Genomic DNA, 25,014 nt, shown 5'->3' with positions numbered 1-25,014 from the left:
AACACAAGCAAGAAAAGTGGTCCATCTTGTTGAGGTCAAGATCGTCGTCATCGAGCTCAAGTGGAATGCGAAAGTATAAGGTTTGCTCTTGATAGGGTTTCTTTCTCACCGGTCTCATAGTGTAGTTGGAGACCGGTTTATAGTTTAGTCGCCGTACTATCAAGAGGGCTCTCGAGTGAGTAACTCGATCGTATCGTTCGGAGAGAGCTCAAACCTTTGCATCCTTGCATCATCTTTCTTGCTTGTTATTTGGACCTTATCCATGTGATGTTTTAGAGCTTGTGCTTATTCTCATGACAAGCTCTAGTTCATCGAAAACGGATTTCGCATAGATCACTTGTTGCGTTTTCGAGTTTAGTTCATCATCTTTCTTGGTTTTATTTGGATCTTATCCATGTGATGTTTTAGAGCTTGTGCTTATTCTCATGACAAGCTATAGTTCATTGAGAATGGTTTTTGCATGGGCAACTTGTTGCATTTTCAAGATTGGATGTTTTACCGGTATGTCTTTTTTAGATAGGTCAAACCTTTCATCATTTATTTCTATCCTCCCTTGTTGGACTATGATGGTTTCCTGTATGATCTTGTAGACCTTGTTCCTAGCTTCAAAACAAGCCCAAGATCATCAAAATCGGAGTCCGGATGCTAAAGTTATGCCCGTTTTAGTTTTGGTGATTCTGCAGTTTTCTGGGGGGCGGATAATCCGGCCCGAAGGACAAAACATGGACAATATCCGGCCAAATATCCGGCCCGAGCCAGGGGCGATTTTCGGGGGCCGGATCATCCGGCCCGGGGGCGGATTTTCCGGCCTGGGAGGTCCCAAACGGTCATATTTCGTTGGGAGGGGGTATATAAGACCCCCTTCTTCCTCCTTGGGCTGGTTGGTTCACTCTCTCTCTCTCCCCTTCATTGTTGTCCTTCAAAGCTTGCCCTAGTTCTTGATTCCTCCCATGATTCTTGCATATTCTTGAGGGAAAAGAGAGAGGAGATCTAGATCTACATCTTGACCAATCAAATCCCTCTCTTTGTGAGGGGAACCCACTAGATCTTGATCTTGGAGGATTTTGTGTTCTCCTCTTTGTTCTTCCTCTCTTATTCCCCCAATAGCTTTTGTAGCTTTGTTGGAATTTGAGAGAGAAGGATTTGAGCATCTTTGTGGTGTTCTTGCCATTGCATTTGGTGCATCGGTTTGAGTTCTCCACGGTGATTCGTGGTGGTGAAAGCAAGAAGGTTGTTACTCTTGGGTTCTTGGAACCCTAGACGGATTCTACGCCTTTGTGGCGATTTGTTGGGAGCCTCCAATTAAGTTGTGGATGTATGCCCCAATCTTTGTGTAAGGCCCGGTTTCCGCCTCGAAGGAAATCCCTTAGTGGAACCGTGACCTAGGCCTTTGTGGCGAGGGTCACCGGAGATTTAGGTGAGGCGCCTTTGTGAAGTTCGGTTTGTGGTGTGAGTACCGCATCTTGGGGTGAGGCCTTTGTGGCGTTGGTGTGCATCGAGCAACCACACCTCAAGGTGAGCCTCTTGTGGCGTTCGGGAGCACTAAGCAACCGCACCTCTCCACCGGAGATTAGCACTCGCAAGAGTGTGAACTCCGGGATAAATCATCGTCTCCCGCGTGTCTCGGTTATCTCTATACCCGAGCTCTTTACTTATGCACTTTACCTTGTGATAGCCATCGTGCTTGAAGTTATATATCTTGCTATCACATAGTTGCTTGTATTGCTTAGCATAAGTTTGTATATCTTGCTATCACATAGTTGCTTGTATTGCTTAGAATAAGTTGTTGGTGCACATAGGTGAACAATAGTATATAGGCTTTGGGCTTGACAAAGTAAACGCTAGTTTTATTCCGCATTTGTTAAGCCCATCTCGTAAAAGTTTTAAATCGCCTATTCACCCCCCCCCCCCTCTAGGCGACATCCGTGTCCTTTCACATGCGCTTGACCAGTTTGCGCAGACCGCAGGTGCGGCTCTTCTTCAATGACAAGTTGTGGCATATCTTCCGTGAGGCGGAGATAAGATCCTTGCAATCATCGCCAGCAAGAGAAAGAACATCGTCCTGGAGAAATTTATTCCGGCGCCTTTCAGAGTATCCAAGCGGCTCTGCACAAAAATACAAGAATAAACATTCAAGTTGAGCACAAGAAACTATACATCAAGATAAGAAATTCCGAGTATAAGTACCCAGGATATTTTCGGCCAGCAAGTCCCAATGGTGCTCCGCGGTCTCCATGTATTTCCGGAGTCCATTGAGTTCTTTTTGTTGCCTCTTGATGGTCTCGCTATCAGCATTGCGCTTTAACAAGAATTCGCCCTTCTCCCTGATGAGCTCGGAGTTTTTCTCCGCCAGTTGCTTCTCGGCCTGCTCCTTCTTTTGCTCCGCCTCCTTCAGCTTCGTCTCCAACTCTTGGTATGACGAGCGCAGGTTCTCCAGTTCGGAGGAGGTCGTAGCCAGGGAGGAAGATGCGCCTATAAGGATTCAATTCAAATACAGTTCAAAAATCGGAATGTGAATTAATAACAAGAGAGGGCGGAAACCAACCTTGGGCGTCCGCCAGTTGTTTGTTCAGTTCTGCATTTTCATTCTTGAGGGTCCGGATATTTTCCGCTTGGCCCAAGGTAACGCGGCGCTGCAGGGCAATATTCTTGTGTAGCTCATAGTGCAGTGCCTGCTGTTCCTGTAAAAAACAATCAGAGCAGGAGTAAAAATTCCGCCTACAAATAGTGGGGTCCTTTGAAGCATTATTGCCGAAATCTTTCCGACATCATGCTTAGGGGCTACTGCGACATTTTAAAAAAAAAAATTCCAAAAGTGGCTTTACTCTAAAGCATCTAAGCGCTAACTAGTACCTAGTTTCCGCCTACATGCTTGGGGGCTACTGGGGAGTACCTTTTGTTTGCAGACAAGCTTGTCGAAGAACTGGCCGACATCCTTCTTAAACTCCTGGATTTCCGACGTCGCGGCATCCGGTTTCCCCCAGGCATTGTTCAGCATGGCTTTGAGCAGGTCTTGTTCAAGTTCCCACTTCTCCGCCTCAGTCAGCTTGTTGAAGAACTTTGTAGCATATGCCTTGGGGGTGGAAGTGAGGTCAGCCGGATCTCCGAAGTTTTTCGGAAAAACAACGACGTCGCCAGCACCGGCTCCGACCTTCTCGGAGGAAGTAACCTTAGCCTCTCCTTGGCCTTGAACTTCTGTTTCTTCTTGGGCAGGGCCTTTGGCCTTAGGATCTTCTCCGCCCACCTTTTCGCTGCTGACCGGAATTATTTCCGGTGGAGTGTTTGCGGCAGGAGGGGGAGATTGTTCCGCCTGAGGAGGAGATGGCGGTGGAGCAGTGTGGGAAGCGCTTGGCGGAGCTGGAGTTGTAGGACCAACAGCCGGAGACTTTTTCATATACTTTGTGATGGGCTCTTGGCTGGTGGTCCGAGTGGCAGCGGTAGTCGGAGTCCTGCGAACAAATAAAAGAAGATCGCATAAGTAACAATTGCATCAAAGTAAATACGTGCCATACTCGGAAACTTACGGGGCGCCGGGGATGATGGGACGCGAGCGTTTGCCAGCTGTGGAAAGCATTTTCAAACGTTCCCGCTCCGCTTTCCTTGAGTCTAGCGGAGGGGGCTTGATGATCTTGGGCTTCTTGGCGGAGGCCTCGCCGCTGGCTCCGGCATCAGAGCCGGAAGCTTTGGCGCGGGGACGCTTCGAAGGTAGGGGGGCTGCCTTTCGGGAAGCTTGCTCCTCTTCCTCCTCGTCGTCATCCGGAACCTCCTCCGCCGTGTCGCCGCTGACGGGGACACGAAGTATGGTGCGCAAGTTTTCCTCCGCCAAAGTAGCGAGCTGGAGGGAAAGGTGTTATATGTTAGTCAACATTCAAAAACATGTGAAGTTTGAAATAATGAAGGGATCAGAGCTTACCGGAGGACACTGGTCGTTTGTGTAAATATCCTTGATCAATTCCGGGATCGGTTGACCCCGGCCTATCTTCACGTGCGTCTTGAATCTCCTCTTGAGAGAATCAGCCGGAAGGTCGTGGCGGGTAGCTCGGAGCTGGTCGTCCGCCCCGGTGTATGCGCAGATTAACCGCGCATTATACCGCAGCGGCTGGATCCGCCGGGTGAACCAGCTAAGTGTGAGCTGGATTCCGGTTAGCCCGTCCTGGACTAGCCAGGAGATTCTCCGCGCTGCTTTCTCCAAGATGGGAGTTAGGGAAAGCGATGTGATGAAGCTCCAGCTTGCAAGTTCTTCCGGAGGCTCGTTGTTGAATTTGGGGAGACCGTCGTGGATCTCAGGAACTGTAACATTCTTCTCGTAAAACCATCCGGCGTTCCAGTACCGGACGGATTCGTGCGAGTCATGAGGAGGATACATGCGGCCAGGTCGGAGCATGAACGTCATGCTCCCGCAGTTCAACATGGCTTTGTCCTTTGTTTCCTTCTTCACTCGGAAGAAAAACTGCCATAGCTTGACATCTGGTCGGATTCCGAGATGCCCTTCGCAAAGAGTCGCGAAGTTGGAGAGCAGAAGATACGAGTTGGGGCAGATGTTGTGGGGCTGAAGCCCGTACGTATTGAGGACGGAGAGAAAGAATTCCGAGCAGGGGAGCGATAATCCGCGTTCCACCCAAGCTTTGGTCATGACCACTTCTCCGGCTCCAGGCTTGGGGACGACGGTGTCGCGTATGAAGCTCCAATGAGCGGAGATCATCCCTCGTTTTGAAGCTCTCTAAGCTCCGTATCAGTGGTTTTGCAGGGCCACCATTGACCCCGCTCTCCTTCGCGGAACCGAGCCTTGGAGGCTTTCTTGTTTTCCGTCTCCTGAACCTTGGCTGCCATTCTAGCTTGCCCTTGGAGTTCTTCTTCAAGTTCTTGAGCGGTTGGGATCCGGCCTAGCTTGGTGCTGGAAGATGCGGAAAAAGGTTGAGCTAGCCGGATGTCGGAAACATATGGTGGTAGATATGCTATGGGATCCGGACAGATTGGCTCTAATGAACTGGGATCCGGGCTATTCGGAGAACTACCAGTATAGTGTGAGTCGATTGGCATGCTTCCGGCTGCACCCATGCAAAGTGTTTGAGTAACCGGAAACTACTCTACTCTACTTCTTCTTCTACAAGTCCGGTGCACGTACCATCAATGGCGCGGCGAACCGGCGATGCTCCGGCGAGGATGAAGGTCGCCGAACTTGCTGAGAAACGACCCGCGTGACCACGAATCGGCGGCGGGGGTGATTTCCCGATCAACCGCAACGATCTTGGAACGAGGGGAAGCTTGGAGCGACCTGGCGCGAAGTTCTCTGTGGCGGAGCTCGCCGGAGTTGAGATCTGACGGGCGTCGCGGCGCGAGGAGGAAGACGAAGTGGTGATGAGGTGAAAAGAATGAGGAGTTACGGCGCGTGGGGGTATTTATAGACCTCGCGCGGAGATTCGCATTTCGGATCCTACGGCGGAAACTGAACAGTCTCACCGTTGGATGCATGACACGTGTCTTAGGTTAAAAGCGGTAAAATGACGTGGAGGTAACTTAACCGTGCGCTCCCGAAATTTCCGGCTAAAGATTCGCATCTCCGAAAATTTAGCGCGGGAAAATAGGAAGTTGTGCGCGGGAAAGGTGCAAACTCCGTTACATTATCGTTACTGAAGGACATGTGAATTTCCGAGTAAATGATATCGGAAGCAAGAAAGTTTGGAAGCTCTTCAAGATTCTCTTCGGTTCCGAGTTGTATGAAGACGGAAGAATGTTGAATCTCGGAGAACTTCGGGGGCTACTGTTGTGGGTATACTTTATGGGTATATCAACGACATGGCCTAGATCCGGCAAGCCTGGGTGGCCCACAGACGGTGATGGTGGCATGGGGCCCATCGGGCGGCCCAGTTGCTGTTGATCGTGAAGGATGAAGTCCAGCCCAGGAACATGGAGCCGGATCCCAACCGACCTACGAAGGAGGCCGGATCCGTGGAGGCCCATAAAGTATCCGGATCCAGCACGACCATAAGGAAGGCGGATCCTTGACGTACACGGCAAGATATTGTACCGTAGTTAGGCAACTTGTATTCCGGCTAGGACTCTCCATGTAAACCCTAGATCCGTGCGCCTTTATAAGCCGGATCATGGGAGCCCTAGAGGCACAACCACAACCATTGTAACAACGCGCAAGCGCCCAGATAATTCCAGACAAGCAGCAGTAGGCCCTGTCATCGTGCAGGTGTTCCGAAGCTGGGTAACTCGCGTACCACCGTCCCGTGTGCACTCCGCCCTATGGCCCCTACTTCTTCTCCCCCTCGTGAGGATCCCTCCTCCGAGGTATCGTCGATTAGGCAACGACACCTATAAAAAACGTGTCTCAACTTGTTTCCTGCTGAATGTGTCCAGATATGTACTGTATTGCTTTAGTGAACGTCTCTTTCAGCCTAGAAGCCCAAATCGGTAGCCGGTGCTTACCCGAAGGCACATCAGATTTTGTTGTTAAGCTCCATGATTCGAGTGAGAGAAATTCAGCACGTGTTGTTTTAGATGGTTGGGCACCATTTCATAGTGCCCATGCATGGAACATCAGAGATGCTAATGCCCTTCTTGCTAACCAACTCTTTGGAGTATGCAACTTTCTCGAGGCGATACGAGGCTACCAAGACGTGTCTGTCGCAAAAAAAAAAACAAAAAAACAAAAAAAAACAGAGTAGCGTATGTCTCGGTCCATGGTCTACCATGTCCCTGAATATCAACATGTGTCAGTCCGATAGAACATGGAGTATAATCATGACATTAATGTTCCTGAATTATAAAACAGTAGGTCAACACACACCTCTTTGGTAGTACTCGAAGAAATCTTAACATGATTTTCTAACTATGACGGTAAAACAAAGAGGAAAAGTTAACCGCAACGAAAACCGGATCAATCCATAGATCTATCGGCTTGCTATGCCAATTGTTGCGATGATCCTCGTTGCGTGGAAATTTAACTGGCAATATGTAAAGGTTGCTTGCTTGCACCGTGGAAAAACACTGGAAACGGTCTGCATCGATTATCTGCTTAATAGAGTAGCAAAAGAGATAACATTTTTTTAAGTTGCACTCCCTAGAAGTTTTGCTTTGAAATTGCATGTAGAACTATGCCTGTCCAAAATGCCTATGGAATTTCTTTGGATCAAAGAGTTCCTTAACACATTTTATAATAAAGGAAATAATAACATTAACCCAAAAGATCCCTATCAAATTCAAGAGACATGGTTTTCTCATTAGAATTTGTTCATTCAATTGGCTACACCAATTGCTCCGGTCGAGCAAATATTTATCTTCTAAGAAAAAATACATGTAGATCACATAACTTAGTCATATATGAATTTTCTACAAAATTTGTGCATCACCGGTTTATATTGGAACTCTTATATGTGTACTTCGATATTTCAGCACATGAAAAAATATAACAAAAGTAGTGTGTAAAAAGAAATTACGGAGAGGGGGCGTGACTCATGAAGATCATGCCTACCAGATCCAAAGAGATGCATACAAGATTTACTTATATTTTATTCAACAAAGAGAGCGTATATCAACAAATTTGAAGCCACCACGAAACACGTACTAGCCTGACTAGCCTGACAATGGGTGAAGAACATGCCATCACGGCCTTATGTCCTGAAGACACAAACAACTCCCCGTCAACTAGGTACATGTGGCATCATTGAGTCCCCCTATGATGACATAGGAGCACACATCAGACCAGCACACCCTTAGCGAGCACCTCATGTGCCCACTCCAGAAATCATCATTGTTGTCAAACCGCTAAGCCATCATGGCAGATATCCACATAGCCCTACCATGCCTGCCATCGACGCCGCCCTGGCGCCAGGCAGCGTCCGACCCTACGATATTCCATCATGACACATTTGTCACAGAGAGCCCACTGCGCCACGCTACCAAGACTCGTCGCCGTAGATTTGAGTATAGCAAAAAAATGCAACAGCTGCGGCAGGGAGGGTCGCTAAGGTGGCTCTTGGCGGCTAAGGTTTTGAACCCGATGCCTTGGGGAAGCGACGCGAGGGGTTGTTCCCTGAGGTGGGACCTAAATTATTATAGCTTGTATCATCTTGATGTGAATGATTTGAGTATAGTACAAATGCCTTTATCGAAAGAATATTCAATTATATTAGGCAAAGAAATAACAAGAGAATATTTCTTGAAGTTCAACTCCACAAGGTTTTCCTGTAAAATTGCACGCACAGTAGTGCATAAAAAAATCTTTGGTTCTCAACCCTAAAAATTAAACAAGCTCTCTTTCAAAATAATATGACTTATGAAAAAATGTTGCAAAATTTATATGAATTTTCTTTGAATCAAAGATACCATTGTTAGTTTTTGAAGATGGAAAATAAACATTAACCAAAAAGGAAATTATATCGAGTTTATAGAAGGACACGGCGTTTTGGCTCGTAGGTCTAAAATGCACCTATTAACAAAAAAGCATATTAAGTTTATTTTGAAATGTTGAAAAAATATGAAGAAAAATCCTGGATATACATTTAGACATTCTATGTTCACTCACAAAAATTTGTGGAAAAAAGACTTTTTGTGTGGTCTTCGGAAAAAATGTGACGTAAAAAGCTATGATGAATCACAGAAAATTTTCTTTTTTACATATTCCATAAAAGATGTCATTTCTTTGCGAAACTTAGTGTGTGAACATAGAATACTAAGACGTACACCCAGATTTTTTTTTGGAATTATTAGGCATTTTGAAATATATTTTTTAGACAACGGATGCATTTTTTGGACAACCTATGAGCCAAAGATGATTTTCCGTTTATAGACATGGTTTTCTTCCTGAATTTACGGACTTAATTGGGTAGTTGTTCTAATCGAGCCATAATTTTATCTTCCAACAAAATTATTACAAGTAGATCACCGAACTTAGTCGCGCATTAGAACATTTAAAAGAAAATCAAGCATCCCATGTTTATAATGGCACTCTCAAATGTGTTCTTCAAGAAGGGATGCTCATATCCATAGTATTTTTTCTTCAAACACATACCAAAATCAAAGATAACAAAAACAGAGCATTATGGAGCGGAAGAGAGAGAACATTGTTCATGCAAAAAAAATTGAAGTTATTTGACTTTATGAGCAACAATATTTGACTATCCGCATATGATATGGCTAAAAGGTTCATGCTCATATGCTCTCGGTACGTGCTTGGACATCCCTGCTTGGCAGGATTCATGAAGATCGAACCTTGCTGATCGTGAAATAAGGATTGCATTCCTCATGTGGTTATGATGACCACTTGTAAACTCACACAGAATCTACCTACCCCATGTATATAAATAATAGAGTGCTAGTTTCACGAAAGCTCTGACTAATACACCCACCATACGCAAGTCGCAACAAGTGCATATTAGGAAGTGTTGGCTTTTTTACATTTTTATTTTCTTGAGATATTAGAGGAAACCAAACCACAAATCATAACACTAGTGCTGATGTACCGTGTTTCATGTATTCAAACTTCTCTTCAAGTAGACATAAGGGGTCTGTTTGTGGAAGAGTTGTGGGGTGACAACATTAGGATTTGGCGCAACCGTGGCCGTATTCTAGTTGTCAAAGAAAACTACGAGAGTATGGCACATACTATCTAAACCTGTGAGCTGTGAAGTACCCACCAAAGATTGGGTCCTTCACCTCATCAATGGTGGTCTCTGTTTATCAGTATTTCACTACCTTTTGCTGAGGATGGAAGAGAGTGCATTGGCAATCTTTGACATACACCAAAACTAGCTGAGTCCAATTTAACTAGTAAAGCGTTAATGTAATATATTGGCAGAATCAGCTCCATCTTATCCTTACATCCCAAACCTGAGGTGATCAGTGTCCGATAATTAAGAATAGATTTTTTTACGTTAATAAGTGAGGGTAGATGAATAGCCACCAGCCGTTTCTGAAGCTACTTGAACAGAGAGACAGAGAAAAAAAATCTTGCAGTTGAAAAACCGAAATCGCCGACCGTGGGGATCGAACCCACGGCCACGTGGTTAAAAGCCACGCGCTCTACCACTGAGCTAGGTCGGCTTGATGTCTATTAATCGTATATAATTATACAAAACATCAATTTCTCAAAACACATTGGAGGTCCCCTTCTCCGTTAAGTTGTGGAAATGATGAAACAGTACCATCAATATGAGAAAATATTGTGGAAATGATGCTCCTAACTGATTGGACTACTTCTCCCATTTTCTCGATTAGCTTCGGTCATGCATACTTCACGTTTTTTCTCGCCTTCAATGTGGCTTTTTTTTCCAGGGCAACACTGTTGGAAAAAATATTTTTTTGCAAATTCGTAATTTCAAAACTGGAAGCAAACTACTTTGAAAAAATAGAGCAAACAAAAGTAAATCTGTATCCAAAACGAAAACCAACCAAAAAAATTAAAAAAAGGAGAAAAGGCAACAAAAAAAGCAAGAAGCAACCAAAAAGAAAAAGTTTAGACTTTTGAGTTCAGGATCAGATGGTAAATCACGGGGATGCCCCAGTGTCGTAACAGGCTTATTGGGGCGGGCACCCCTCTCGCATAAATATTGCGAGCCTGTACCACTCCTCATTTCCCTTTGCTGCCTGAAGGATCATGGCTTCTACGGGAGGCACCTCGTCCCATTTTAAAGACCTTGCTTCCACGCGCTCGCTCTTCATCAGCCGAGGTGGGACTAAACATTTTGCAACCTGCTCAATGCTGGCGAATGCTATACCTGCCACGGGCCGGCAAAACCTATACGCGATGGGCCGGTCGGCCAAACCAGATGCTGGCCCATTCTAGCTGATCATTGATTCCTAGGCGTAAGTAAAATACTGTTAACTGACTAATGAACATGTTAACAAATGGGGATGTAGCTCAAATGGTAGAGCGCCCGCTTTGCATGCGGGAGGCACGGGGTTCGATCCCCCGCAACTCCACAATTTTTATCATTTTATTATTTTCAGTGATGTCATGGTAGTCTTGCTTATTCCCTCATTATCTTCTTCTTACTTATAAGAGCAGACGTTTCCTCTCGAAGATAGCTTCAACAATGAGCTTTCAGATTGCAGCGAGTTCTTCTCTTTCTTTCATGTTTTGTACAAAAACAAATTGATTGACCATAAGAAAAAAATATTTTGTCTACATGATTACATATCTTTTTCATTTGGTCATGATAGTTTTTCATGTAGTCTTGTTTATTCCCTCATCCTCTCCTTCCTATCTAAGAGCAGACTACGTTTCCGCTAGAAGATACTCCCTCCGGTCGGATTTAATCGACGCGGAGGGAGGGATCTCCACAATTTTTCGATTTTTATTTCCAGTTATGTCATTCATGGTAGTCTTGTTTATTCCCTCATCATCTCCTTCCTATCTATAAGAGCAGACGACGTTTCCGCTCGAAGATACTCCCTTCGGTCGGATTTAATCGATGCGGAGGGAGGGTGATACGCCTCAAACGTATCTATAATTTCTTATGTTCCATGCTACTTTTATGACAATACTTGAATATTTTATACATACTTTATAGCATTATTATACATTTTCCGGCACTAACCTATTAACAAGATGCCGAAGCGCCAGTTGCTGTTTTCTGCTGTTTTTGGTTTCAGAAATCCCACAAAGGAAATATTCTCGGAATTGGACGAAATCAACGCCTAGGATCCTATTTTTCCACGAAGCTTCCAGAAGACCGAGGAGGAAACGAAGTGGGGCCACGAGGCGCCGACACACTAGGGCGACGCGGCCCAGGCACTGGCCGCGCGGCCCTAGCGTGTGGGGCCCCCGTGACCCCTCCGACTCCGCCCTTCCGCCTACTTAAAGCCTTCATCGAGAAACCCTCTGTACCGAGAGCCACGATAAGGAAAACCTTCCAGAGACGCCGCTGCCGCCAATCCCATCTCGGGGGATTCAGGAGATCGCCTCCGGCACCCTGCCGGAGAGGGGAATCATCACCGGAGGGGCTCTACATCATCATGCCCGCCTCCGGATTGATGCGTGAGTAGTTCATCCTTGGACTATGGGTCCATAGTAGTAGCTAGATGGTTGTCTTCTCCGCATGTGCTATCATTGTTTAGATCTTGTGAGCTGCCTAACATGATCAAGATCATCTATTTGTAATGCTACATGTTGTGTTTGATGGGATCCGATGAATATAGAATACTATGTCAAGTTGATTATCAATCTATCATATATGTGTTGTTTATGTTCTTGCATGCTCTCCGTTGCTAGTAGAGGCTCTGGCCAAGTTGATACTTGTAACTCCAAGAGGGAGTATTTATGCTCGATAGTGGGTTCATGCCTCCATTTAATCTGGGACAATGACAGAAAGTTCTAAGGTTGTGGATGTGTTGTTGCTACTAGGGATAAAACATCGATGCTTTGTCTAAGGATATTTGTGTTGATTACATTACGCACCATACTTAATGCAATTATCTATTGTTTACAACTTAATACTAGAGGGGGTGCGGATGCTAACCCGAAGGTGGATTATTTAGGCATAGATGCATGCTGGATAGCGGTCTATGTACTTTGTCGTAATGCCCTGATTAAATCACATAGTAATCATCATTGGTATGTATTGAATCTTTATTTTTCAATTGTCCATCTGTAATTTGTTCACCCAGCATGTTAGTTATCTTATTGGAGAGACACCACTAGTGAACTGTGGACCCCGGTCCATTCTTTTACATCTGAATACATTCTACTGCAATCATTGTTTTTACTGTTCTTTGCAAACAAACACCATCTTCCACTCGATACGCTTAATCCTTTGTTTTCAGCAAGCCGGTGAGATTGACAACCTCACTGTTACGTTGGGGCAAAGTATCTTGATTGTGTTGTGCAGGTTCCACGTTGGCGCCGGTTTTACTGGTGTTGCGCCGCACTACATTCCTCCACCAACAACCTTCACGTGCTTCTTGGCTCCTACTGGTTCGATAACCTTGGTTTCTTTCTGAGGGAAAACTTGTTGTTGTGCGCATCATACCTTCCTCTTGGGGTTCCCAACGGACGTGTACATCTACGCGCATCAAGCTCTTTTTCTGGCGCCGTTGCCGGGGAGATCAAGACACGCTGCAAGGGGAGTCTCCACATCCAATCTCTTTACTTTGTTTTTGTCTTGCTTTACTTTATTTTATTTACTGTCTTGTTTGCTTCATATTAAAAACACAAAAAAATTAGTTACTTTACTTTCTGTCTTATTTACCTGTTCTATATCAAAACACAAAAAAATTAGTTACTTGTCTTTATTCTATTTTGCTTAGTTACTTTATTACTGCTACAATGGGTACTCCTGAAAATACTAAGTTGTGTGATTTCACTAGCACAAATAATAATGATTTTATATGTACTCCTATTGCTCCACCTGCTACTACAGCAGAATTCTATGAAATTAAACCTGCTTAACTGAATCTTGTTATGAGAGTGCAATTTTCTGGTGTTAGTAATGATGATGCTGCTGCCCATCTTAATAATTTTGTTGAACTTTGTGAAATGCAAAAGTATAAGGATATAGATGGTGATATTATAAAACTGAAATTGTTTCCTTTCTCATTAAGAGGAAGAGCTAAAGATTGGTTGCTTTCTTTGCCTAAAAATAGTATTGATTCATGGACTAAATGTAAAGATGCTTTTATTAGTAAATATTATCCTCCTGCTAAGATTATATCTTTGAGAAGTAGCATTATGAACTTTAAACAATTTGATAATGAACATGTTGCTCAAGCATGGGAGAGGATGAAATCTTTGGTAAAGAATTGCCCAACCCATGGACTGACTACTTGGATGATCATCCAAACCTTTTATGCAGGATTGAATTTTTCCTCGAGGAACCTATTGGATTCAGCTGCTGGAGGTACTTTTATGTCCATCACCTTAGGCGCCGCGACTAAGCTTCTTGATGATATGATGATCAATTACTCTGAATGGCACACTGAAAGAACTCCTCAAGGTAAGAAGGTAAATTCTGTTGAAGAAACCTCTTCTTTGGGTAATAAGATTGATGCTATTATGTCTATGCTAGCAAATGGTAGATCTCATATTGATCCTAATAATGTTCCTTTAGCTTCATTGGTTGCTCAAGAAGAAAATGTTGATGTGAATTTTATTAAGAATAATAATTTCAACAACAACTATAGGCCATATCCTTTTAATAATGGTAGTGGTTATGGTAATTCTTATGGTAGATCTGTTTTGCCTAATGAGGAAAAGATATTGGAAATTGAAATAACTACTAAGAGCTTTATGCAATCGCAATATGAGCAAAATCAATTGTTTACTAAAATTATGAATGAACAATCTGCCTTGTTGAAAAATATAGGAAATCAACTTGAAAATTTGAATGTGAAAATTTCTGGTTTTCAAACTAAACTTACAAATGCTGAAAATCGAATCTCATATATGTCTGAATCACAATCTTCTTTAATTAATAAAATGGCTGCTAAACCTGAGGATAATGATACAAAATTTTCTGCTACAGCAAATGCCATCCAAGTTCGAATTAATGATAATATTAGAATGTTGGCTGAATTGCATGCTAGGTGGGATAGAGAAGAAAAAGAAAAACTTGCTAAAGAAAATAATGTAGCTAAAGTTTGGACTATTACCACCACTAGTAATGTTGATTCTTCACATGTTACTACACCTCCTACTATCAATGGTAAAATAATTGGTGTTGGCAATGTTTCTACTCCGACTACAAAGCGTGCAAAATTGTCGGAAACTGCTGAAACTACTTGTGATAAAACTGCTGAAATTTTTCAAAATATTGGTGACAATGATTCCATTGCTGTAGAACATAATGGTTTAGATTTTGATGATTGTCATATTACTGAAGTTATAAAGTTCTTACAAAAACTTGCTAGAAGTCCCAATGCTAGTGCTATAAATTTAGCCTTTACAAAACATATTACAAATGCTCTCATTAAAGCTAGGGAAGAGAAATTAAAACTTGAACCTTCTATTGCTAGGAAGTTAGAAGATGGTTGGGAGCCCATCATTAAGATGAAATTCAAGGATTTTGAGTGTAATGCTTTATGTGATCTTGGTGCAAGTATTTCTGTTATGCCTAAGAAAATTTATGATATGCTTGACTTGCCACCATTGAAGAATTGTTATTTAGATGTTAATCTTGCTGATAATGTTAAAAAGAAACCTTTGGGGAGGATTGATAATGTTCGTATTACAGTTAACAATAATCTTGTCCCCGTTGATTTTGTTGTCTTGGATATTGAATGCAATGCATCTTGTCCTATTGTGTTGGGAAGATCTTTTTTTCGAACTGTTGGTGCTGTTATTGATATGAAGGAAGGTAATATTAAGTATAAATTTCCTCTCAAGAAAGGTATGGAACACTTCCCTAGAAAGAGAATGAAGTTGCCTTTTGATTCTATTATTAGAACAAGTTATGATGTTGATGCTACTTCTCTTGATGTTACTTGATTTGCACTTTCTGCGCCTAGCTGAAGGCGTTAAAGAAAAGCACTTCTTGGGAGATAACCCATGTTTTATTTTGTTACTGTATTGTTGAGTCTTGGAAGTTGTTTACTACTGTAGCAACCTCTCCTTATCATGTTTTTGTGCCAAGTAAAGTTTCTATGCTAAAGTTGATGCTATATTTGGATTGCTGCACAGAAACAGCATTGCTGTCTGTCACGAATTCTCGCAGAGCTCTCTGTAAAAAAATCGAAAAAATCTGAAAATTGACGAGCGTGATCCTCAGATATGTACGCAACTTTCATTAGTTTTGAGTTTTTCCGTTTGAGCAAGTTAAGTGCCCCTGCAAAATTCGTCTTTACGGACTGTTCTGTTTTTTACAGATTCTGCCTTTTATTTCGCATTGCCGCTTTTGCTATGTTGAATGAGTTTCTTTGTTCCATTAACTTTCAGAAGCTTTGTGCAATGTCCAGAAGTGTTAAGAATGATTGTTTCACCTCTTAATATGTGAATTTTTAATTATGCACTAACCCTCTAATGAGTTTGCTTGAAGTTTGGTGTGGAGGAAGTTTTCAAGGGTCAAGAGAAGAGGATGATATACTATGATCAAGAAGAGTGAAAGGTCTAAGCTTGGGGATGCCCCGGTGGTTCATCCCTGCATATTTTAAGAATACTCAAGCATCTAAGCTTGGGGATGCCCAAGGCATCCCCTTCTTCATCGACAACTTATCAGGTCACTTCTATTGAAACTATTTATTCCATCACATCTTATGTTCTTTACTTGGAGCGTCGGTTTTCTTTTATTTTCGTTTTGGTTTGAATAAAGTTGGATTCCATCATCCTTATATTGGAGATATTACGCTCCGCTTTTTCATATGGAACACTTGTGTTCTTAATTGTGCTTTAATGTTCATGGCGAAGGCTGAAAATTGCTTCGTTAAATTGCTATTTGGTTGGAATCAGAAAATGCTGCATATGGTTTGGAAAAACTTGGCAATTGTTTTGAGCTCTCATAGATCATATTTAAGCTCTTGCATCATGTAGTTTAATCTATTAATGGAGAACTACCGTAGAGCTTGTTTAATTTGGTTTGCATGATTGGTCTCTCTAAGTCTAGATATCTGATACGTCTCAAACGTATCTATAATTTCTTATGTTCCATGCTACTTTTATGACAATACTTGAATGTTTTATACATACTTTACAGCATTATTATACATTTTCCGGCACTAACCTATTAACAAGATGTCGAAGTGCCAATTGCTGTTTTCTGTTGTTTTTGGTTTCAGAAATCCTAGTAAGGAAATATTCTCGGAATTGGACGAAATCAACGCCCAGGGTCCTATTTTTACACGAAGCTTCCAGAAGACCGAGGGGGAAAGGAAGTGGGGCCACGAGGCGCCGACACAATAGGGCAGCGCGGCCCAAGCCCTGGCCGCGCCGGCCTGTTGTGTGGGGCCCTCGTGTGGCCCCCTGACCTACCCTTCCGCCTACAAATAGCCTTCGTCGCGAAACCCCCTGTACCGAGAGCCACGATACGGGAAACATTACTGAGACGCCGCCGCCGCCAATCCCATCTCGGGGGATTCAGGAGATCGCCTCCGGCACCCTGCCGGAGAGGGGAATCATCACCGGAGGGGCTCTACATCATCATGCCCGCCTCCGGATTGATGCGTGAGTAGTTCATCCTTGGACTATGGGTCCATAGCAGTAGCTAGGTGGTTGTCTTCTCCGCATGTGCTATCATTGTTTAGATATTGTGAGCTGCCTAACATGATCAAGATCATCTATTTGTAATGCTACATGTTGTGTTTGGTGGGATCCGATGAATCTAGAATATTATGTCAAGTTGATTATCAATCTATCATATATGTGTTGTTTATGTTCTTGCATGCTCTCCGTTGCTAGTAGAGGCTCTGGCCAAGTTGATACTTGTAACTCCAAGAGGGAGTATTTATGCTCGATAGTGGGTTCATGCCTCCATTTAATCTGGGACAGTGACAGAAAGTTCTAAGGTTGTGGATGTGCTGTTGCTACTAGGGATAAAAAATCGATGCTTTGTCTAAGGATATTTGTGTTGATTACATTACGCACCATACTTAATGCAATTATCTGTTGTTTACAACTTAATACTGGAAGGGGTTCGGATGATAACCTAAAGGTGGATTATTTAGGCATAGATGCATGCTGGATAGCGGTCTATGTACTTTGTCGTAATGCCCTGATTAAATCACATAGTAATCATCGTTGGTATGTATTGAATCTTTATTTGTCAATTGCCCACCTGTAATTTGTTCACCCAGCATGCTAGTTATCTTATTGGAGAGACACCACTAGTGAACTGTGGACTTCGGTCCATTCTTTTACATCTGAATAGATTCTACTGCAATTGTTCTTTACTGTTCTTTGCAAACAAACACCATCTTCCACTCGATACGTTTAATCCTTTGTTTTCAGCAAGCCGGTGAGATTGACAACCTCACTGTTACGTTGGGGCAAAGTACTTTGATTGTGTTGTGCAGGTTCCACGTTGGCGCCGATTTCACTGGTGTTGCGCCGCACTACATTCCTCCACCAACAACCTTCACGTGCTTCTTGGCTCCTACTGGTTCGATAACCTTGGTTTCTTTCTGAGGGAAAACTTGCCGCTGTGCGCATCATACCTTCCTCTTGGGGTTCCCAACGGACGTGTACATCTACGGGCATCAAGCACTTTTTCTGGCGCCGTTGCCGGGGAGATCAAGACACGCTGCAAGGGGAGTCTCCACATCCAATCTCTTTACTTTGTTTTTGTCTTGCTTTACTTTATTTTATTTACTGTTTTGTTTGCTTCATATTAAAAACACAAAAAAATTAGTTACTTTACTTTTTGTCTTATTTACTAGCTCTATATCAAAAACACAAAAAATAGTTACTTGTCTTTACTTTACTTGTTTAGTTTACTTTTTGCTTATTTCATCATGCTTCATCCTAAGTTTACTTTGAAAGATATATCGGTAGGTTGTGGGTCTATCATTGGAAAAGATAATATAGAAGAATTCTTTACTCATGTTAGTAAAACTGAAGATTTTGAAGACAGATCCTTGGCAGAACTTGCTCCTGATTATGAAATTGCTACTGCCTCTTTAGTGCACATGTTGGAAGCTAGATTTGTTAATCTTAATCCCATGATGAAACATATGTTTCTTACACTCGGTGATATGGAAGAAGGAGAAAAGAAAGATTTTATTCTAGAAACCCTTCTTAGAGAATTTGGTGATGTAGCTAGAGAAGCTAGGAAAGTCTTTATTCGATATAAGATGCTAGGCTTGTGTACCAATTTTACAAATATCCTTGAAAAAAGGGAAAAAGATAGGCTAAGATACACTAATAAAGTCAATTGTGAGGGGGAGATGAAAATATCAATACCTCATAAACTCATAGGAATGCATGAGGCGTTAGAAAAGAATTTTGATTGGATTGTCCCTGAAAATTTATTTGATGAGGATAGTAAGCCTAAGGGTATTGAAAAGGGAGTTCCATACATAGATCAAATACAATGCATTGTTGAGAAAACTTCCAACTCCCGAGGTAATAATGTTGATGTTCCATCTCTTGATGGTACTTGATTTGCACTTTCTGCGCCTAGCTGAAAGGCGTTAAAGAAAAGCACTTCTTGGGAGATAACCCATGTTTCATTTTATTTACTGTATTGTTGAGTCTTGGAAGTTGTTTACTACTGTAGCAACCTCTCCTTATCATGTTTTTGTGCCAAGTAAAGTTTCTATGCTAAAGTTGATGCTATATTTGGATTGCTGCGCAGAAACAGCATTGCTGTCTGTCACGAATTCTCGCAGAGCTCTCTGTAAAAAAATCGAAAAAATCTGTAAATTGACGAGCGTGATCCTCAGATATGTACGCAACTTTCATTAGTTTTGAGTTTTTCCGTTTGAGCAAGTTAAGTGCCCCTGCAAAATTCGTCTTTACGGACTGTTCTGTTTTTGACAGATTCTGTCTTTTATTTCGCATTGCCGCTTTTGCTATGTTGAATGAGTTTCTTTGTTCCATTAACTTTCAGAAGCTTTGTGCAATGTCCAGAAGTGTTAAGAATGATTGTGTCACCTCTGAATATGTGAATTTTTGATTATGCAATAACCCTCTAATGAGTTTGCTTGAAGTTTGGTGTGGAGGAAGTTTTCAAGGGTCAAGAGAAGAGGATGATATACTATGATCAAGAAGAGTGAAAGGTCTAAGCTTGGGGATGCCCCGGTGGTTCATCCCTGCATATTTTAAGAAGACTCAAGCATCTAAGCTTGGGGATGCCCAAGGCATCCCCTTCTTCATCGACAACATTATCAGATCACTTCTAGTGAAACTATATTTTTATTCCATCACATCTTATGTTCTTTACTTGGAGCGTCGGTTTACTTTTATTTTCGTTTTGGTTTGAATAAATTTGGATCCCACCATCCTTATATTGGAGATATTACGCTCCGCTTTTTCATATGGAACACTTGTGTTCTTAATTATGCTTTAATGTTCATGGCAAAGGCTGAAATTGCTTCGTTAAATTGCTATTTGGTTGGAATCAGAAAATGCTGCATATGGTTTGGAAATTTGGCAATTGTTTGAGCTCTCATAGATCATGTTTAAGCTCTTGCATCATGTAGTTTAATCTATTAATGAAGAACTATTGTAGAGCTTGTTAAAATTTGGTTTGCATGATTGGTCTCTCTAAGTCTCTAGATATTTTCGGGTAAAATGTTTGAACAACAAGGAAGACAGTGTATAGTCTTATAATGCTTGCAATATGTTCTTGTGTAAGTTTTGTTGTACCTGTTCATACTTGTGTTTGCTTCAAACAACCTTGCTAGCCCAAACCTTGTACTGAGAGGAAATGCTTCTCGTGCATTGATACGTCCAATTTGCATCACTATTTTGTATCATAATTTGCTGTTATTCATTGATATATTTCATATTGGGACACAATACTTATGTTATTTCATCTATTTTGCATGTTTCATCATCATTGGAGGATCAAGCACCGGAGCCAGGATTCTGCTGGAAAAAGCACCGTCAGAACGCAATATTTCGGAAGATCAACTGCGGAAGGGAATTTCACGAAAATTCCTATTTTTCCAGATGACGGAGGGAGCCAGAAGGGGAAGAAGAGAGGGCCATCAGGGCCCAGACCATAGGGCGGCGCGGCCCAGGCCCTGGCCGCGCCACCCTATGCTCTGGGGGGCCCACGACCCTTTTCGCCTCCTTTTCTTCGCGTACTCCTTCGTCCCGAAAACCTAAGCCACAGAGGGATCCTCACGAAGGGTTACAGCCGCCTCTGCGGGGCGGAGAGCACCAGAGAGAAAAGAGCTCTCCGGCGGCAAGGTGAATCCGCCGGGGAAATTCCCTCCCGGAGGGGGAAATCGACGCCATCGCCATCGTCATCGAGCTGGACATCATCTCCATCATCATCATCATCGTCTCCACCATCTACACCGCCATCACCACCGCAGCACCTCGTCACCGCTGTAACGATTTGGGTTTGATCTTGATTGTTTGATAGGGGAAACTCTCCCGGTGTTATTCTATACTTGTTGTAGATGCTATTGAGTGAAACCATTGAACCAAGGTTCATGTTCAGATTGTTATTCATCATCATATCACCTCTGATTGTATTCCATATGATGTCTCGTGAGTAGTTCGTTTAGTTCTTGAGGACATGGGTGAAGTCTAAATGCTAGTAGTGAATTATGGTTGAGTAATATTCAATGTTATGATATTTAAGTTGTGGTGTCATTCTTCTAGTGGTGTCGTGTGAACGTCGACTACACGACACTTCACCATTTATGGGCCTAGGGAGTGCATCTTGTATTCGGTTGCTAATTGCGGGGTTGCCGGAGTGACAGTAAACCTAAGCCCCCGTTAGTATATCGATGCAGAGGGATCGCAGGATCTCGTAGTTTAAGGCTGTGGTTAGATTTATCTTAATTACTTTCTTGTAGTTGCGGATGCTTGCAAGGGGTATAATCACAAGTATGTATTAGTCCTAGGAAGGGCGGTGCATTAGCATAGGTTCACCCACACAACACTTATCAAAACAATGAAGATTAATCAGTGTATGTAGCGAAAGCACTAGACTAAAATCCCCGTGTGTCCTCAGGAACGTTTGGTCATTATAAGTAATCAAACCGGCTTGTCCTTTGTGCTAAAAAGGATTGGGCCACTCGCTGCAATTATTTCTCCCGCATTTTATTTACTTGTACTTTATTTATCTGCAATATCAAAACCCCCTGAATACTTGTCTGTGAGCATTTACAGTGAAACCTTCATCGAAACCGCTTGTCAACACCTTCTGCTCCTCGTTGGGTTCGACACTCTTATTTATCGAAAGTACTACGATACACCTACTATACTTGTGGGTCATCAAGACTATTTTCTGGCGCCGTTGCCGGGGAGTGAAGCGCTATTGGTAAGTGGAATTGGTAAGGAAAACCTTTATCGTTTGTGCTGATTTTATTTCTGCACTCTTGCTATAATCATTATGGAGAGATCTTCTCTTCAATTTCTATTTGGGAAATCTACTACTACTGCAACGGTAGTGGATGAAGCGCCAGGTGAGGAAGTAGTACCATATAAAATACCTACGAAAATTATTGAACGTGTTATGGATAACCGCTATGAAGGGGATGGAACTGTCCATCCTGGTGATCATTTACTGTTTTTGCATGAATTATGCGGTTTATTCAAATGTGCAGGTATTTCCATGAATGAAGTTAGGAAGAAACTATTCACTATATCGCTGTCTGGTAAAGCGGCGCACTGGTATAAATTGCTGAAGAATGGTGATTCTATTGATTGGGAGGACATTGTGCCTTTATTCTATTCCAAATTTTATCCTCCAAGTGAAATTCACAAAGATCGGAACCGCATATATAATTTCTGGCCTCATGATGGAGAAAGTATTGCCCAAGCTTGGGGGAGATTGAAGTCTTTAATGCTCAAATGCCCCATTCATGAGCTTCCTGGTAATGTTATTATTGATAATTTCTATGCAAGACTTTCTTTTCAAGACAAGACCTTGTTGGATACTTCTTGTTCTGGATCATTTACACGCAACAAAGAAGAGTTTAAAAGGGACCTTCTTGATCGGATCCAAGAAAATACTGAAGGATGGGAGAACGATAAAGATAGAGAATCAGGTATAATTTATGATTATAAATGCATTGAAGCTTTTATGGATACTGATAAATTTCGTAATATGAGTGCTACATATGGTCTTGATTCCCAAGTTGTTGCAAATCTTTATAAAGCTTTTGCCTCTCATTATGAACTGCCTAAGAAGAATTTTGATAAGTATCATGAACCGTATAAAGATAAAATTGATTCATCTGTAAACAAATGTGTAGTGATTGAAACTGTTGATAATGTTATTCCTGAAGCTTATATTGAAAAAACTCCTTTCCCTGCTAAAATGAAGGAGTACTGTCATATCTAGTGCAGTTAATAAAAGTGAAAAAGAAACCTAAAGAACACTGAAGAACAAATTAAAATTGAACTTTCTTTGTTGCAATAGTTAAAGATCTTGTGACTGAGAATGTGGAGGATGGTCATATTATTTTCTGTGAAGATGCTTCTAATATTGTTTCACATCCTAATAAACCCAAACAAGTTAGTGTTCCTATGCTATCTGTTAGAATTGGTGATCATTGCTATTATGGTTTATGTGATATTGGTGCAAGTGTTAGTGCTATACCTTATGAACTTTACACGGAGATTATGCACGAAATTGGTTCTTGTGAACTTGAAGATATTGATGTGGTTATTCATCTGGCTAATAGAGAAACTATTTCTCCAATTGGTATTGTTCGAGATGTGGAAGTTCTATGTGGTAAGGTTAAATATCCTGCTGACTTTTTGGTACTTGGTTCTGCTGCTAGTGATTATTGTCCTATCATTTTTGGTAGACCTTTTCTAAATACTTGTGGAGCTATTATAGATTGTAAGAAAGAGAAAATTTTGACTAGATTTGCTGGTGAACCTTATGAATTTAACTTTTCTAAATTTACCAAAACTCCTTATAAAATTGACTTGCCTAGTAATGATTTTAAAATGGAACAGTGTGCATCTATTGTTCTTGTTCCTAATAATCCTTTGCAGCAACATTTGGAGAATAGTGAAAGTGAAGCTTTTAGGAAAGAAAGAGATGAGCTTGAGGAAATTTTTCGTCGCCAACCTATTCTCAAGCATGATTTACCGGTGGAAGATCTGGGTACAACACCACCACCGAAGGAAGATCCTGTTTTTGATCTAAAGCCTTTACCTGATAATCTTAAATATGCTCATATTGATGATAAGAAAATATATCCTGTTATTATTAGTTCTAAGCTTTCAGAGATTGAGGAAGAAAGGTTATTGGAAATATTGAAGAAACACCGAGGAGCTATTGGCTATACTCTTGATGATTTGAAAGGGATTTCTCCTTCTATTTGCCAACATGCTATTAATATGGAAGAAGATGCAAAGCCTGTTGTTGAACATCAACGTCGTCTAATTCCGAAGATGAAGGAAGTGGTAAGGAATGAGGTATTAAAACTGCTTGAAGCTGGTATTATATATCCTATTGCTGATAGTAGATGGGTTAGTCCTGTTCATTGTGTTCCTAAGAAAGGAGGAATGACTGTTGTGCCTAATGATAATGATGAGCTTATTCCTCAAAGAATAGTTGTAGGTTATAGAATGTGCATTGATTTTCGAAAAGTTAATAAAGTTACTAAGAAAGATCATTATCCTTTACCCTTTATTGATCAAATGCTGGAAAGGTTATCTAAAAATACTCATTTTTGTTTTCTTGATGGTTATTCTGGGTTTTCACAAATTGCTGTTAAAGCTAAAGATCAAGAGAAAACCACTTTTACTTGTCCTTATGGAACTTATGCTTATAGGCGTATGCCTTTTGGTTTATGTAATGCTCCTGCTACTTTTCAAAGATGCATGTCTGCTATTTTTCATGGTTTTTGCGAAAGTATTGTAGAGGTGTTCATGGATGATTTTTCTGTCTATGGGAATTCTTTTGATAATTGCTTGCGAAATCTCGATAAAGTTTTGCAGAGATGTGAAGAAACTAACCTTGTTCTTAATTGGGAGAAATGCCACTTTATGGTTAATGAAGGAATTGTGTTGGGACATAAAATTTCCGAGAGAGGTATTGAAGTTGATAGAGCTAAAGTTGAAGCAATTGAGAAGATGCCCTATCCAAGGGATGTTAAAGGTATTCGTAGTGTTCTTGGTCATGCTGGGTTTTATAGGAGATTTATTAAAGATTTCTCTAAAATTTCAAAGCCTCTTACTAATCTTCTTCAAAAAGATGTACCTTTTGTTTTTGATGATGATTGTAAGGAAGCTTTTGAAACTTTAAAGAAAGCCTTAACAACTGCTCCTGTAGTTGAACCTCCTGATTGGAATTTGCCTTTTGAAATTATGTGTGATGCTAGTGATTTTGCCGTAGGCGCTGTTCTTGGACAGCGGGTAGATAAGAAATTAAATGTTATTCATTATGCTAGTAAGACTCTTGATGCTGCTCAAAGAAACTATGCTACAACTGAAAAAGAATT

At 41.7% G+C, this 25,014-nt stretch overlaps 3 non-coding genes across 3 annotated transcripts; 1 reads left to right on the top strand and 2 right to left on the bottom strand.

Moving 5' to 3' along the window:
- Positions 1-9,978: 9,978 nt before the first annotated feature.
- On the bottom strand, positions 9,979-10,050 carry TRNAK-UUU (transfer RNA lysine (anticodon UUU)). The gene has a single exon. It is a non-coding gene; the product is annotated as a tRNA-Lys (tRNA).
- A 428-nt stretch (positions 10,051-10,478) lies between these two features.
- LOC127304997 (small nucleolar RNA Z279/snoR105/snoR108) lies at positions 10,479-10,585 on the bottom strand. The gene has a single exon (XR_007853661.1). It is a non-coding gene; the product is annotated as a small nucleolar RNA Z279/snoR105/snoR108 (small nucleolar RNA).
- Positions 10,586-10,856: 271 nt separating this feature from the next.
- Positions 10,857-10,929, top strand: TRNAA-UGC (transfer RNA alanine (anticodon UGC)). The gene has a single exon. It is a non-coding gene; the product is annotated as a tRNA-Ala (tRNA).
- Positions 10,930-25,014: the final 14,085 nt, after the last annotated feature.

Source organism: Lolium perenne, chromosome 5 (assembly GCF_019359855.2).
Source record: "Lolium perenne isolate Kyuss_39 chromosome 5, Kyuss_2.0, whole genome shotgun sequence".
NCBI lineage: Eukaryota > Viridiplantae > Streptophyta > Magnoliopsida > Poales > Poaceae > Lolium > Lolium perenne.
This window is presented reverse-complemented; position numbering and strand designations above follow the sequence as displayed.